This window comes from Sminthopsis crassicaudata, chromosome X (genome assembly GCF_048593235.1).
Source record: "Sminthopsis crassicaudata isolate SCR6 chromosome X, ASM4859323v1, whole genome shotgun sequence".
NCBI lineage: Eukaryota > Metazoa > Chordata > Mammalia > Dasyuromorphia > Dasyuridae > Sminthopsis > Sminthopsis crassicaudata.
In genome coordinates, this window is record NC_133623.1 from 74,201,096 (window position 1) to 74,218,952 (window position 17,857).

General features: G+C 44.9%; 1 pseudogene; it reads left to right on the plus strand.

Annotated features, from left to right (window-relative positions):
- The first annotated feature begins 6,836 nt into the window (after nt 1-6,836).
- Nucleotides 6,837-14,019, plus strand: LOC141549073 (structural maintenance of chromosomes protein 6 pseudogene; annotated as a pseudogene).
- The last annotated feature ends 3,838 nt before the right edge of the window (nt 14,020-17,857 follow it).

Here is a 17,857-nt window from a genome sequence, read left to right on the forward strand (position 1 = left end):
CATTCTCCAATTGGTAAATGGTCAAAGGATATGAACAGACAATTTTCAGATGAAGAAATGGAAAGTATTTCCACTCATATGAAAGAGGGTGCCAAATCACTACTGATCAGAGAAATGGAAACTAAGACAATTCTGTGATACCACGACACACCTGTCAGATTGGCTAAAATGACAGGAAAAAATGATAATGAATGTTGGAGGGACTGTGGGGAAACTGGGACACTGATGCATTATTGGAGGAGTTGTGAAAGAATCCAGCCATTCTGGAGAGCAATTTGGAACTATGCCCCAAAAGTTATCAAACTGTGCATACCCTTTGATCCAGCATTGCTGCTATTGGGCTTATATCCCAAAGAAACACTAAAGAAGGGAAAGGGACCAGTATGTGCCAAAATGTTTGTGGCAGCTGTTTTTGTAGTGGCTAGAAACTGGAAAATGAATGGTTGCCCATTAATTGGAGAATGGTTGATCAATGATAGAAACAGCTACACCCAGAGAAGGGACACTGGGAATTGAGTGTAAACCGTTTGCACTACTGTCTTTCAACCGAGGTTACTTATACCTTCGGAATCCAATTCTTACCGTGCAACAAGAAATTTGGTTTTACACACATATAGGTTATACTGTAACACATTTAATATGTATGGGATTGCCTGTCATATAGTGGAGGGGGTAGAGGGAGGGAGGGAGAAGAAAATTTGGAAAAATGAATACAAGGGATATTGTTGTAAAAAAAATTACCCATGCATATGTACTGTCAAAAAATTATAATTATAAAATTAATAAAAAAAAACTTGTGGTGAAATATATTAGATAAACCTCTTGATTATAATAATGTGCTGGTAAAATGACACTCTTATTGGTGAGAAAAGTTCTGGGAAATCTTTAGTTGGATATTTCTTTTCAGTGATGTTAGAAAGTCATAACCCCATTAAGGTGTCTTATGACCCCATTCACTTCTTTTCTCTACTTGCATATTTTTAACATAGATTCTGTCACCTTGACTACAATGGAAGTAAGAAAAATCCCCTGAATTGCCTTATTGATTGAAATATGAGACTTGTGAGGACTTTACCTTATTGAATTATTTTTTCTCTTTTGGATCCTTGAGTATTTCCAATATTGATTCAGAAAACCTTAAATCATTATCCCCACAAACTAATTTGAACTTACATTCAAGAAATAAAAAAAAAGCATACCCTCCTTTTCAGAAAAGAAAAAGGAAGTGTGAAAGAAATTTTATTTAATGATAAAACCCCTTACAAAGTTGGAGCATGCCAAATGGGGATAAAAATACTTCAGTATAAGAAATTTACTGGTACATACTCCATTGTCATACACTTGGGTCAACATAGTTGATTATCTTTTGACATACAATTAAAGCAAGAGTGTATCAGCATGTATGAGTCAACTTTATTACAGAACTACATTTTTTTCTATTTTTATGCATTGATCATATGATAATATAACTTAACTTCCAAATTTGATGTAGTGCTTTTATTGATTAAATTTGGAATCAATTGTTTCATTCTATTTTTCCTTTTCCCTTCACAGTCTCTTTTTTTCCCTTTCCATTCTATAAAGCTCATTTTCATTTGCCTTTTAATTATTTTCAACCAAAATATTCTAAACTTGAAGAGGTGACTTAGAGGAATAAAAGTCTCCAATGGAAGTTATGATTTAGTATTTCTTATACGTAATTACCCCTTTTCACTAAATTGCCTCATCTTCATTGTTACTTTCTGAAGTGTTCTATATGCACAAACATTTTCATTCATGTTTTAATAAAAGAGAAATAAGCATGTAATGTTGCTTAATTTTTCTTGCTATAATCTAAAACAACATAGGTTGATCAAGTGTGCAAGATATAAAGTGTAAAATACAAAGAAAAGATATACAAATCACAGTATAAAACTTTAAATGAAGTTGTTTGGCAGCTATAAAATATACTGTATTGGTATGTAATATTCATTCTAAAGCAGCTAAAATTGCTGAATTGAAGACTTCATGTCTACATGAACTTTCCTATATTTTTAATTCTGTTTGATAAACTTAATTTTTCTTGAACATAAAAAAAAGAATTTATGACACTGCCCCTCTAAAATATTCCAAAAGATAAGACTATCCCAGATACCTCTTGGACATCTTTACTTCTGTTTATTCAAACATCCTGACTCTGGTTTTAGTAAGAATTATTAGCCTCCCCCCATCCTGGCAGAACCAAATGGTTCTGAGAAACTTCCCACTCTCAGTGTTCTGACTCCTTGCCTGCCTGGGTCTACTCTGTGCCATGTGGGTATATGTTATGCATATTTGTAAACTCACGTTCATCACTGGATACTTTGAGACGAGAGTCCTGTCTAGTCAATTATACTCTGCAAATAATCAAATATTAAAAACTCTCTAATTTCTATCTTGCCTCAGTTTCTCCAGCATTACATTTTCTTTTTTTTCTTTTAATAATAGTTTTTATGTACCAGGTATTTGCATGGGTAATTCCACAACGTTGACAATTGCCAAAACCCTTGCTCCAATTCCTCCCCTCCTTCCCCTCCCACTCCACAGATGGCAGGTCTACAAATACATGTTACACAAAGCATTAGACTTTCAAAAAGTTGTGTCATGAACCGATTCTGAGTGAAGTAAGCAGAAGGAGAACATCGTACACAGTAAAATAAGATGAATTGTGATAGATCGAAGAGATTCATTGCAATTCCTATAGAATTGGGATGGAAAGTGACATGCCCATCCTGAAAACTACTGTAAAGACTGAATGTGGATAAAAGCATAGTATTTTAACCCCTTTTGTTGTTTACTTGTTTTTTTTTTCTTTCTTGTGTTTTTTTCCCTTTAGATCTGATTTTTCTTGCACAGCATGACAAATATGGGAATAGGTTTAGAAGAATTGCCCATGTTTAACCTATACCACATTGCTTGTTGTCTTGGAGAAGGGGCGTGGGGGAGAAAAATTTGGAACACAAAGTTTTGCCAGAGTGAATGGTGAAAACTATCTTTGAATATATTGGGGAAAATAAAATACTACCAAAAATAAATAAAACAACTCTGAGGTACCATCTAAAATCCACACAAAATTATGTCAATCTGTGTTTTGGTGAAAGAAGCTTTCTCTAAAAAATGAATCAATCCGGTTAAAAAAAGAGTGACTGTCATGACTGGATGATCAACTACAACTTTTCAGTGCTTGTTGATCAGGAACCTGCTGCCTTTTCACTGTGGGATTTAACAGGAGAGTACAACTAGAAGGGATTCTTGACTGTGAATTTGCCTTGGCCCTGCACTGATAATGTGAAAATCCTTTTTAGAATGACAGTCCTAAGGTACTGAAGTTACTTCTATTTCAGTAAGTGTATATGAAAGCACCTAGGCTGCAGCAGGTGTGGGACTTGGGGGGAGGACTCAAAGCTCCCAACCAGTCCTGGTTCTCTAGGTGGGGAAATTCCAGGTGTCCCAAGATCAAGCCGCCTTGCTCCTTACCAAAGCTGACCTCTCAACCTGTTCAACCCATCCCATTCTGCAGCATCTCCTGCAACAGATTGCCTCCCCTGGCATCTCCATCCTTTCATTGTCTTCCAATCTCTCCCTCCCTCCTGCACTGCCTTCTGAAGCAGAGGTCCCCGCCCATCTCACAGGGACTGTCTGACCTCAGAGCCCAAGGGGGGCAGGACAAAGGCCTTTAGGGACCGGGCTTATGTTTCCTGCATCCTTGTCTCCCATCCTCAGGAGGCTGAGTCTGCAGCCCCTTCCGCTGCTCTGCCTCAGCCATCCATCTGCAGCTTTCAGGTTACTCAGGGAACTCAGGGAATCACCAGGTCAAGGGAACTGCCTCTGCAAAAGGTGGAGCCCCCCCCACCCTCTCTTCTCCCCAAGCCCGAGCTCCAGTGGCCAGTGACGTCAGCGCCCACCTTGGTGAGGCCGAAGTCTCACACCCTCCCAGCCCTCCCTCCACTGGCCCCCAGCAGATACCTCCCTCCCTCCCTCCCTCCAGTCAGCATCCCTCCCCCAAACTGCTGGCTCTCTCTGCTTGCCCACCCCCGGCTGCGGCCCGTGGCCAGAGCAGAGAGCCCCTTTCAGTGCCCACCAGGCTCCCCAGTCTGCCATGCTCGCATGCATCCTTCTTTCTGGCTGCGTGATCTCCTGTCCCTCCATCACTATGTAAAACCTGGCTTGGTGTAGTCTTATCCAGGAATATTCAGACACCTTCTCTTCATATCCATGTAAGGGAGCATTAACCCCCTCACTCTCTAGTCCTATATATGAGTCCTCAGCCCTGCTTTGTATCATCATATATTTCCTTCCTTTCTGTTCTACACATTCACATAGGATTCAGACATTGATGTGTGGAGTACAGGACCACACGTCAGAACTCACGGACTCATTCTTCACGTCCTGCTATACAAAAGCACCCAGAGGCCCCTACTGATTTTCGGATTTATGGATCCATAGGTTCACTATTTTCCCCTCCCTTCTCCCTCTACACTGTTTCCCTGGGTGATCTCATCCGCGCCCATGGATTTAATGGCCATCTCAGTGCCCAGGATCATCACCTCTGTCTCTCTGGCCTTGATCTCTCTGCTCACCTCCAATGGGGGGTCTGCATCTACCTATTAAGTAACTCAGACTGGATGCTGTGTAGGCATCTTTAATTCAACAAGCCCAAAGCTAATTCCTTCCCTTTGTGCCTAACTCTTTCTCCCGCTCAGATGCCCTGTTCCTGGCTAAGGCATCGCCATCCTCAGTCTCTCCCACTCACAGCCTAGGAGTCCCTGTGCATCCTTCCCTGTCTCCCACCCCTCCGTCCCATCCAGTCACAGCATTGTTTTCTGTGAGATTTACAAGGCTGCCACATCTCCCCCCGGGGTAAGCTTGTCCAATGTCTTCCTTTTTTACAAAAGTGTTTACACTTTCTCTTTGTGGAGGTGACATTTTCACTTCCAAACTGTCTCCTCCTTTTCCTTCCTCCCTCCCCTGCAGCTAGCCAGGGCGCCATTTGCCATATATGTGTACATGTGTGTGAACATACATATATAAATGCACCCCATATTACGCCCAGTTTTACTTCTCTGTTTTAATTTTCTGCAGGTGGACAGCAGCTTCCCTCCTAGGTCTTTGTAGTAGGTTTTAGTGTTTCTAGCACTGACATAGTGAGAGTAACTCCTCACTCACAGTGGTTTGGACTCATCGCCATTACTGTCCATAGCATTTTCTTGGTTCTGCTCCTTTCACTCTTCACTGTTTCCTGCAGGTCTTTCCATGTTTTCTAGAATCCATTAGCTCATCATTTCTTACATGTCAAATGGGGTTTCAAGCCCTTTTCAGGATCCCTTTGGTGCCTTTCCTTGGGTAAAGCATTTACACCCATTCAAATTCTATATGAAAGCCATTTGTAGGTGGGTTCTTTTGTCAATCCCCCCCCTTTGACTATAACAGATTTCAGGTCATGGTAGGGGAGTTTTAATTGGAGGCTACACTCATTCTGGTTACTTTATAGCTTTCTGCAAACTTTGGCCTTTTTTCTCAGGTTGATGGTGATTGAAATAAGAGGGAACAGCCATGACCATTCCACTGTCCTTTAAGGACTGCAAAGCATGTTCCCAAAATGACTCCCTTTACCCTTCACAACAAGCCAGGGAAGCAGGGGCTCTTGGCCTCCTGATTTTACAGATAAGGAAAGTGAGGCAGAGGGAGGGTCGGGAAGCTCTTGCTCAGGCGCACACAACTACTGAGCCGGAGACCATATGTGGACTCACGTCTCCGGGATTTCAGGGTGAATGCTCTGCTCCCTCACTGCATTAGCGAGAGGCAGATGACTTTCATGTCCATGCAGAGCACATACTCCCATGACAAAGTGAGGAGCCGGCCTGCAGCCTTGAGGGTGTGCAGGGAAAGACGGGTAGTCAGCCTGTAAAGGGAAGCCTGATGGAGACTGCAGGGCTTTAAAAGTCAAACAGAACCGTTTGTATTTCATCTTAAGGGGCCAGTAGGGCCAAGGAATCTTCTAGACCATCACAGTGACAGAGTCATAGATGTGCTTTCTGAGTGTGGGAACTGTGGCTGGTTGATTGCCTTTTATTAATGACCAAGAGTGGGGGCTCAGGGCATGCTTTCTGCAAGTGTTGTTTAGCTGAAAGTCTGTTTTCCATTAGTATGAACTTCCTCTGAGAGCCACGGGAGGCACTCTTCCCTCCCTGCCCACTGGAAACCTGATTTTGGCGCTCCTGGGGCCCCCCTTTGTTTGAGAACGGGAAGGTGGGGGAGGGCACAAGGCAGGAGGTAGTGCGCAGGTGTAGGCGCAGGCGCAGGGGCCCTCCAGAACTCTGACTCCGCCCCTTTCCCTCCTGTCACTTCCTGTCACTTCCTGTCACTCCCTGTCACAGCTTGGTAGCCATCTTTGGGTCTGTGCCTTGTAGCTGTTGACCATGAGGGGTTGAGTGCTGAGGGGGTCGCAGTCTCAGGGCCAGGTCGGGCAGGCAGTGGCGAGGACTCGCGTGGCCGTGAGTGGGCCGCGTGGCGCGGGCGGACTGGGCTGGAAGGCAATAGAGAGCTTTTCCCGCTGTTGGGGCCTCTGCTGAGCCTCAACCGCTTGGGCGTTTTTCCCTGGTGGGGTTTTCCCGCCATCCGGGAAATCACAGGCAGGGCCTGGCTTGTCTGTCTCTGCTGATGTAGAACAGGAAATTGGGGCCAGAGTGTAGTTCTAAGGGCTTAGAGACTCCATAGAGGCACATTGTGCCTCCTTGGAAAGGGTGGGGCAGGGAAGGAGCAGGAAGTGACTCTGGAAGAGTCCTCCCACCCAGGCGGGTTTTTGTGTCACTGACAAAATGGCGCAGAGGAAACTGGATTTGGCAGTACCCTCTACCTCAGGGGAGGAGCCAAGAGAGAGGCCAGGGCCAGCGGGTTGCATGAGTGAGGACACGGCGCCGGTCCTCTTCCAGAACGTGTCTCCTGAACGTTCTGTTTCTCAGTCAGCCCCAGGGGAAGCGGGTATCATTGAGAGTATTCAGCTGGAGAATTTCATGAGCTATTCCAAGCTCGGGCCCGTGAGATTTGGGTCCAGTGTCAACTTGGTGGTGGGACACAGCGGGAAGAGCGCATTGCTGGCAGCCCTGATAGTGGGTCTGGGCGGGAAATCCTTAGGATTGTCTCTCAGACACTTTGTGAAAGAAGGAGAGACTTCCGCTACCATCTCCATTACTTTAAGGAACACAGGGGAAAAGGCTTTTAAGGCTGAGGTTTTTGGGGATTCCATAACTGTACAGCAATGCATCTGGGTAGATAGGAATCCAAGCCACCAACTAAAAGACCAAGCAGGAAACCTAGTTGTTTGTGAGGGAGACGAGCTGCCAGCCATTCTCGACCATTTTAAGATCAGAGTAGACAATCCCGTGACCGTTTTACACCAAGAGGTGGGTGGGCAGTTACTGCAGATCAAAGATGATGGTGAGAGATACAGATTATTTCTGAAAGCAACCAAGCTTGAGGGGATGAGGGAAGAGTATTCAGAAATTCTAGAGAAAAAAGCAAGAAACCAGCAGAGCCTAGAGGAAGGGAAAGAGCAGCTTCAGTGTCTCAATGATGACCTCACAGTATTAGAGAGACGTCATGAGAATTTGATTTATATGATGGATGACTTGGAAGACTTGAGTTCTGAGATGGCTTGGGCAATTGTAATTCAAATTGAGAGAGACATTCATAAAAAGATAAGTAATATGAGTGTTGAAGAACAGCGCAGCAGAGAGTTAGGACAGGAACAGGAGCTTTCCAAGTCCAGATTAAATGAAGCAGAAAAGAGGCTCCAAGCCATCATCCTGAACATAGAAAAGTTAAATGAGGACCACAGTGGATTACAGCAGGAATACACTGAAGCAAAAGAAAATACCAAGAAAATAGATATGGCCTATACTCAAATGAGGTCTTTATATAATTTGTCCCAAAATGAATTGAATAAATTAGAAATAGTGGCAAGACAGCTTCAAGAAGAAATTGAAAACAAGAAATCAAGTCTACAACCAGCAGAATTGGAGAGGCAGAAAAACATTTCCACATTGACAGAAAGATTAAAGACCCTCAGAAAGCAAGAATATTCACTTGTCCAAGATATAAACATTATTCACAGAACTGTAGAAAAAGATGATGAAGAACTTTTTCGACTTAAGAGAGAAGAGTCTGATATACAGGAGATGCTGCATGAGAAGCAAAACCAGCTAAGGCAGTGTGAGGATTGCAAATCTGAGCCACTGAAAAGATTCGGAGCCCAGATTGCAGCTCTTGTTGAAGCTGTAGACCATGCCCATAGTCAAGGGCACTTTACTCACAAACCATTAGGCCCCCTCGGTGCTTGCATTCGTCTCCGAGATCCCGAATTTGCTTTGGCTATTGAGTGCTGCTTGGGGGGCCTTCTCCTTCACTTTTTCTGTGACAACCACAATGACGAGCTGATTCTTCAGGGGCTGATGAAAAACATTTATCCACCAGGCTCTCCAGGACCACAGATAATCGTGTCACCATTTGACTGTGAGTTGTATGATGTCACAGGCAGAGCAGCGGATCACCCACAATTTCCAACAGTTCTCAAAGCCTTAGAAATACGTGATGCAGTGGTGGCCAATACTCTGATTGATATGAAGGGCATACAGTCTGTGCTGCTCATTAAAAGTAACTCTGTGGCCCATGCAGTGATGCAGGGTGAGGAATTTCCCAAGAACTGCTGCAAAATTTTAACTGCCTCTGGGGATGAAGTGTTTGAAGGACGCTATTCCCCATGTGAAAAATCCAGACCTACTTACTTGGGAGATATGGACATTGAAATAAATAATTTGCAGAAAGAAGTGGAAAATAAAATAGCACAGTTGTCTGCATTTCACCAACATATGAATTTACTTGAAAATGATCTCAACAAGAATCGAGAAACTATTGATAGTCATTACAAAACTTTAAATGAAATGAGGGTTGAACGAACAGATATTACTTCAGAAATAAAAGATCTCAAGAATCAAAATGAAAACCAGTCAAAAGAAATCTCAGGTCTGGAAACTGTAGCTCAGGAAATTAAAGAAAGTATAAAAGCAGTTGAGAAAAAAATTGAGTCTCGAAAGGCAGAGATGGAGAACTTAAGGCAAGTGAGAATAAATAGTGAAGAGAAACTGAAAGATTTTGAGGCCAAATTTCGTCAAATTTCAAAGTTATCAGAATCATTTATGGAAGAACGGAACGCGGCTGGGCTGGAAGTGAGCATCCGACACAATTCAGAGAGGTGTTGTGCAGCTCGGCTTGAGCGAAAACTATATCAAATCCAAAACATTAAAGAGGAGGTGGACATGAAGAAGAGAGAACTCCAGAGGGCGATCACTCTGGCCACATGCACATGTCCTGTGCGTATGGAAGTTACAAGAATGGCCTCTGTTATTTATCAAGAAATCAATATGGTCAAAGAGAATATAGAATCAGAAATCTATACTCATGGAACCCGAGAAGAAATAAGGAACGAGTACATAGATGTCAAAGAAAGATGTGCAGAGGTAAATGGTCAAGTGAAGAATTTGAAAAAACTTGTCAGAAACCTGAATAAAATGGCAACCCAGAAAGTTGGGTCATACAAGAGAGAGAGAGGAAATCTTTTCAAGCAATGCAAGTGTTACTTTGACAACTTACTATCTCAGTGGTCTTTCTGTGGGGAAATACACGTGGATCATGAGAACGAGACCCTTTCTATAACTATCCAGCCTGCAGAGGGGAGCGGAGCAGCTGTGGATGCCATGAACGCCTTCTCAAATGACAGACACGCTTTTTCAAACTTTTTCTTCATTCTTACCTTATGGTCCATCACAGGATCACCTTTCAGATGTTTTGACTCATTTGACATCTACATGGACAGAAACCAAATAAAAATCGCCATGGACATGATCCTCCAGGTAGCCCATTGTCAACCACACCACCAGTTCCTCTTATTCATTCCGCAACATATAGGTTCTCTTCCTCCAAGTTCACTTGCTGAAATAGTCTACATACCAGAGCCTGAAACAGAGGGAACCCTGCCTCCCCAAGAAGTCAGTTCAGAAGAAGAAAGTCAATAAATCTTTAATGTCGTGTTTTCAGTTCATTGTGGTTTGCTTGTTTTTTTTTTTTTCCCCTCAAAGTATCAACATGGTAATTTGAGAAATGTTCCTACTTCAAAAAATATTTTCAGGAAGGAATAGTCAAGACAGAAGGGTAGCAGGAGAAATTTAAACATGTTACCCCCCCCAACCAAGCCTTTAGCATAAAGATTTACAAACTACCTCCACACCAAATTCTGATCAGGAAATTCCAAGGAAAAGTCCCCAACTCCTGCAGATGAGGGATAAACGTACACAGAACTGTGGACACTGATGATGATATCAGATTGCTTGCTTTCTTGGGGAAGAGTTGTCGGGGAGAAACATTTGATGCACAAAGTTTTGGAAAAACGAATAGTGAAAAGTTTCTTCTAATATATTGCAGAAAATAAAATACTATTGAAAAATAAATAAAACAACTGAGTGTACCAGCTAACACATAATATAAAGTTATGTCAAGCTATGTTTTGATGAAAACAGCTTTCTCTGAAATGCAAAGTAAGACAACTCTGAGGGAGCACTACACCCCTCTCAGATTGGCAAATATCACAGGGAAAGGTAATGGCTAATGTTGGAGGGGATTTAGGGAAATTGAGACATTAACAGATTGTTGATGGAGTTGTAGACCATTTCAACCCTTCTGGAGAGTATTTTGGAACTATGCCCAAAGGACTATCAACCCGTGCATACCATTTGATCCAGCAGAGTTTCTAATGGGCATGTATTTCAAATAGACCATAAAGGCGAGAAAGAGACCCACACATGCAAAAATGTTTGAGGCGGCCTCTTTTGTTGTGGCGAGCAAGTGGAAACTGACTGAATACCCATCACTTGGAGAATGACTTAATAAATTGTGATCTACAGATGTTATGGAATATTATTGTTCCATAAAATATGATCCTGTAGGATGCAGTCAGACAGGCCTGGAAAAAGTGAAATGAACTGATGCTGGGTGAAATGTGCAGAACCAGCATATCACTGGACATTGCAACAAAAAGAGTATACGATGATCGATTCTGATGGACATTGGCTCTTCTGACTGAGATTATTCAGGACAGTTCCAGTGGTCTTGTGATGAAGACAGCCATCTGCAACCAGAGAGAGGACTGTGGGAACTAAGTTGGACTACAATATAATATTTTCATTTATTTGTTCTTGTGATCTTGCATTTTGTATTTTGGATGCTGTCAGATTGGCTTGGAGAAACTGAACTGATGCTGGGTGAAATGGGCAGAGCCAGAAGATCATTGGACATTGCACCAACATACGGTGATCGATTCTGATGGACATTGGCTCTTCTAACAAGGACATTATTCAGGACAGTTCCAATTGTCTTGTGATGAAGACAGCCATCTGCAACCAGAGAGAAGACTATGGGAACTATGTTGGACGACAATATACTATTTTCACTTATTTGTTCTTGTTATCTTGCATTTTGTTTTCTTTCTTATGTTTTTTTCTTTTTGATCTGATCATTCATGATAATTCATCACAGAATGATAATAGTAGAAAATGTATTGAAGAATTGCACATGCTTAACATTGATTGAATTACTTGCCATTTGAGGAGAGGGTGCGGTGAGGGAGGCAATGAATTAGAACACAAGGTTTAGCTAGGGTAAATATTGAATTTTTCACTTTTTTGTTGTTTGCTTGAATTTTCCTTTTTTTCTTATTTTTCCCCTTTTTTATCTGATCTTTCTTGTGCATCATAATTGTGGAAATATGTATAGAAGAAACTGCACATGATTAATATATATTGAATTACTTGTTATCTGGAGGGGGGAAGAGAGGCAAAAAATCGTGACACAAGGTTTTCCATGCTTGAACGTTGAAAGTTATATCTGTATAGGTTTTGAAAATAAAAAGGTTTTAAAAAAAGCTTTCTCTGAAAAATGAACCTTCCAGGTTAAAAAAAAGAGTGCCTCCCATGATTGGATGACCAACCTCAAGGCTCAGTGGTTCCTGATTAAGATGCTGCTGCCTTTTAGGGAATGTTGTTTAGCTTAGGACCCACCTTTTAGCAAAGACTGAACTAAATTACTTTTTTTGCCTTGGCTCTGCACTGAGAAGGTGGACATACTTTTTAGAATGAGAGTTCTAAGGTTCTGAACTTTCTTTACAAGTCAGTAAGATGCACCTATGATGCATCAGGTATGGGACTAGAATGGGAATGCAGAGATCCAAACCAGTCCTGCTTCTCTAGGTGGGGAAATTCCCAGTGTCCCAAGATCAAGTTCCCTTGCTTCTTACCAAAGCTGGCCCCTCCGCCTGTTCAAAACATCTCATTCCACAGCATCTCCTCCAACAGAAGCAATCCTCCTCTGGCATCTTCCCTCTTTCATTCACTTTTGACCTCTCCCTCTCTCCTAACATTCCCTACTGCCCAGAAGTATGAGTGTACCTTTTCTCATTCTAGGAAAGCTCCTCCTTTGATCCTTCTATCCCCACTAAATAGCAATTGGCTTCTGAATACATTTCTCCCCCTTCTCCTACCCAAGAAGTCATCCTACAAAATAGACATTTTCAAAGGTCAAAAACCCTGAAGCAAAACAACTGAGTTCATTCATTCATTTCACACAGTTATTGAATGTGTAACATTAACAATTTGCTACTAAATCTCAAAAGCGAATGATAATGTGGATGCCCTTGTAGTATTGTTGAGTTGCATTACAAACAGGTGAAAACTACTTCTGTATACCCCACGTTCCTAAATCAAAGGGACAGCTTTCAGTCCTTAAACCTGTAAGAGTTTAAAGTTTGAGGCTATATACAAAAGATTCGCCATTATACTTGATGGTCACAAAGAATCTGGAACAGAATAGAAGAATATAATTTCTCCTCTACAAAGTACAAATTCTTCCTAATTTTGCCAATGAATATATAGAGAATGTATGGCAACTCAGTGTGAAGTGAGAGGAGAGATTCACATATATAGGTATGTATGAATCTATGTAGTCTAGTTCTCTCTTCATCTCTACATAGATGTCCTCATTTGATCTTTCTAGAAATTCTTTTGCATGATTTATGTCTTCTATTTCCGAATCACCATTAGTAACCATTCTCTCTATTCCTCCATGTAAAAGTTCTCCCATTCACTCTCTCTTCATCTGCAGGAGTACCCGTATTTTCTGTTCATGTGTGTACATAGAGGCTTACTTTCTTCCACTGTTTTCACTGATGAAGTTCTCCCATGTTCTGTCCATCCACCTGAAGGTTTTCCACTTCTCTCCTCATCAGAGGACGCAGGAAGATGCTGCCCATGGACGCAGAGACTGTTTTATACTCTTGTGTAGTAATGCAGAGAGAGAAGAAGGGGGCCTGCACCTCAGTGGATATCAGCTGAAGGAGTATCATAAATGAGCTACTCCTGTCTGAGCCTCGATTGAACCTCTGGACTTTCTAAGTTCAGGCTCACTGCTCCATCCACTGTGCTGCTTGTCTGTCTGATGGCGCCTATGCTACTTGACCACTACTGGGCCATAAGAAATGACAAACAGGCTCCCTCTCCAGGGCCCCGCCCTGTCCCCACTACTACATGTCCACCCTGTCAAAGGTGCTCCTCTCCCTTCCCCCCCAGGACAGAAACTGGGACCTGACCTAGGCTCCCCCCTCCAAGCCTCAGGAAAGTGTTCAAACAGGGCCCTGGGGGAAGCAGCTGGGGGCCATTCTCCTTTCTCAGAAAGGAAGAACCTCATTCAGGCAGGCATGGGATTTGCTCAGGCTCCCCCTGCTAACTGGGTGGGCCAGGCTGGCTCATTATCGGGGTGGGGGCGGGTGTGTTTAGAGGCTTGGTTTGCCCTTTCTTTTACCCCACAGTCCTAACTGAAGACTCCAAGAACCCCAAGTTCTATGGGCAACGTTTCCACCTGCTTTTGGGATGTGCCTTCCCAGGGACCTTCAGCCCATGAAGCCTGGCTGTGGGAGGAGGAGAGGCCAAGATGGAAGCCAGCTAGCCTAGCAGGGCTCCAGGTCTGGATCTGCCCCTTCCTGGCTATGTGAGACCTTGGCTTTGTCTCTGCCCTGCTCTTGGCTTCAGTTTCCCTTTTTCCCCAAAGTAGGAGCTTGGACCAGTTGAGCTCTGTGGTCTCCCTCCATTCTATCCCAAATACAAGTCCTGTGAGACCCCCTTCCCACAGCCATTCACCTAGCCCCCAGCCCCTCCTCCAGTTGCTAATCTAATGGTTTCCCTGGGGACAGCCCCCTTTCAGTCAGTTCTGCCCTGAGTCTCGCCACACAGGCTGAAAAGCAGTCCATGGCTCTTCCCGGACCTGCCTCTGGAACCACATGACCCCACCTGAGCCTCACTGGGCCAGTCCCACCTCTGAGCCCTGGGGCTGGAAGGCAGCTGGGGACCCTCTCCCTGCCATGGGCAGGAGTCCTGGGCTCTGGCTTCCTCACCAATTTTCTCCCGTCAGGGAAGCTTTGGGCTGGTGCCTCAGCCTGTCTCTCCTCTCAGATATCCACCCCCAGCCCTCGGGATCCTGCCAGCAGCCAGGGGCAACTGAGTCTGGAAAAGATGGACCCCCCCCCACTGAGTGCCTGTAGCCTAAAAAACCAAAGTACTCATTTTTAATCCTAATTGTTGTAAAATGTCTCTTCCCCCCAGATTCATGGGGACTTTTTCTACTATAGAAGGAGTAGAAACTCCTGTTTTACCTTCAAGAGTCCATCTCAAAGGGGCAGCACTAACTCCCGCTGCCATTGATCCTCCTAAGCCGGACATGTCTGCCTTCATCTCTGGCCGTTGACTGGGCCGGTTGGCACCTCTGATGACTGTGCCATCTGCCCCTGTGCCCACCAGTGCTTCTAATGGTATGCCATTTACATAGATAGGGAGCATAGGTCGGGCAGCGGCCACAGCTGCTGTCCATTATTCCTGGCTTTTGTTGCTTGGAGTCAGACTCTGGGTGACGGTCACCAGATTGCTTATTGGGCGTCTGTGTCAGTAAACCCGAGGCTACGACTTCCCCTGGTCGATAAGTCACACATTGTCTACCTGAGTTAGTGACTGGGATGTTATCTACACATCCCCCAGTTTCCCCCATCAGTGTATGGATGGACACAGTTTTGTAAGTACTCTCAGGAGGTGACATGCTCCAGCCTACTGTGCCTGGAGGCAAGGGATCCATGGCTGGGGAGGAACAGATTTCACCTCTCCAGGGGGTATCTCAGTTGTCCCAGCTGCCTATAACTCTACTGTCCCCGATTGTCGTCCCTTCCTCCCCTCAGGTTGCTTCCTGGCTGACTGGTCCTGTCTGGGTACTGAAAGGTGAGTCCTCTACTTTCTTGACTTTTCTTGAGTTAAAGTGCTGAATCACAGGGGATGTGCCTGTTTTCCAATCAGCTCCGGACTCATGTGCGGGAACACAGAGAGACAAGAAAGGCATCTCCATGCAGAAGAACACAGAGTGAATGAGTCCTCACCAATGACGGGCTTCTGTTAGAATGCAGAAAGGCTTCATGGAGATACATATTTATGCCAAAACACAGAACGGATGTGGGAAAACTCAGGTACCTGAGCCACGGGAGACAGTAGAGTATGTCTGTAAACACTGAATACACGCCTGCTTATCCATACACACACATCAGTATGGGACTGTGGGCAGTACTGGGGAGCCTCTCTATCAGGCGGGGAACCTTTCTCTGCTAAGGGCCATTTGGATGTTTATAACGTCATTCTCAGGCCATCCAAAAGGCTCAACTTAGAGAACTCAAGCAGAGGGAGATCATTGTACCTAAGAAGTTCTCCATCTCTGTGTCTCCAGGGCTTGCCACCCTTCCCCTAAGGCTGTGCCAACGCCAACCCATGGGACATGTCCAAGAGGGCAGAAAACAGGGACCCCAGGACCTCTAAACGCCAGGAAAATGCTCAGTTAGGGCACTGAGGGAAGCACTTGGGGATCATCCCCCTCATTTCACAAATGGAAGAAAATCCTTTCAGGGAAGGCCTGACTTTCCTAAGGCTCTCCTGGGGAGCCCAAGCGGGTTCAGACCTAGGGGCAAGGGGGGCAGCTTTGCTTTTGACAAACCCATAAATCATAAGGTAAAACGCCCAGAACCTCCAGCTCTATGGGGAACCTGACCATCTGCTTCTGGGGAGCCCCTTCCCAGGGACTGCAGACCATGACGCTTGACTGTGGGAGGAGAGAGAGGCCCAGGAGGAAGCTGGCAGGCCCCAGAGATCTGGCCTCCAGGCCTGAACGGGCCCTTCCCGGCTGGGGGACCATGGCCACGTCCCTGCTCTCTTCTTGGCCTCAGCTAAGACTTTTTGAAACGAGGAGGTTGGACCAGGTGAGTGCTGAGGGCTCCTCAGCCTCCTCCCTGTCCCAGCAGGCGAGCCCACTGGTGCTCCGCTCCCACATCCATTCTCCTGTGTCCCCCCTCCCCTCCCTGAGAAACCCCCGCTACCTCAGGGCAGCTCAGCAAGCCCGGCCCTTTTTGAACCTCAAAGCCTGAAACAAACCCCTCGGTTCTTCCTGGGTTATTGCTGAGTTAGAGGTTCCCCCCCCCCCATCCCCTTTGGATTGTCACCTCTCAGAACTCGGGGGGGTTGGGGGGAGAAGGACAAAGTGTTCTCGTGACCATTTGCGGACCGTTGCCCTACCAGAGGGGGGGCGGAAATATGGGGCTTCCATTTTGGGGTCACAGGTCATCCATGCTGGGGAGCCCGAGCCTCAGGTGGGCTTTGGGTGGGGCCGCGGCCTCTCTAGTTTTTCACTTATGTATTCCCGTCCCTCGGGGACGTCACGGAGGCAGCAGCCAATCGGAGCGGAGTCTGGCAGCGTGACCCGCCCCCCGGTGAACGCCAGTGGCCGGTGGCATCAGGGCCAACCTGAGACAGGAGTTTTCCTCCAGCCAATCCCGCCGCTGCCTGCATTGGTCCCAAGCAAACATCCTCCTCACCCGTCTCCTTGGAGACAGCATCCCCCCCCCCATCCCGTTGTTCTCAGCTCCCCCTCCCCCTCAGGCCTCCAGCTCTGTTGGTCCTCTCCGCCCCCGTACCCTCTGAGGCTCCTTTTCCCCTGTCCGGCTCCCAGACATCCCAGTCAGCTTTTCTCTTCTGAAGCTTCCATCCCCCACACGGTGTTTCCCCTGGAGAGAATAACTTCTCCCTTATACAAAGGAATGTTTATAATACATGAAAACATAGGGAGGCACAATATATTCATCCATGTACTCAGATGCTTTCTTTTCAGTGCTATATACATGCTCATTCTTCCAATAAATTAATTCACGTGACTCATATTCTATCTCTTCCTGAAAATGAGAATTATTCTCTCTTGCTAAGTCCGGGAGTACTCATGTATGCCTCTTGATCCATAGCTATAAGTATCCATGTGGTATTTATGTATGTATGTGTGCACAAGTTCTCTCTCTCTCTTTACACACATTAAGATCTCCTCTGTGATGTCCGCATATCTAACAGCATTCCGCTGCTTCTCCCAGGAGAGAAAATATCTGGAGTCTCTTCTCCATGTTCGCGCAGAGGTTCTCAGTTCCTCATCCACAGCGTTACTGACAGAAAAGAAGGTTTCCCTACATGGAGGAACAGGGGAGGAATGAGCGTCCACAAATGTTCATATACGGAACATATAGATAGGAGTCAGGAGAGATAATGTAGTGTATTTATATGTGCTGAATGCACGGGTGCTTATGTGTGTGTATATCTATGTATATATGACCATGAGCAGTAGATGGGGGAGCCTGTATATACTGATGCATTTACAGAGAGGACATGTGAGTACT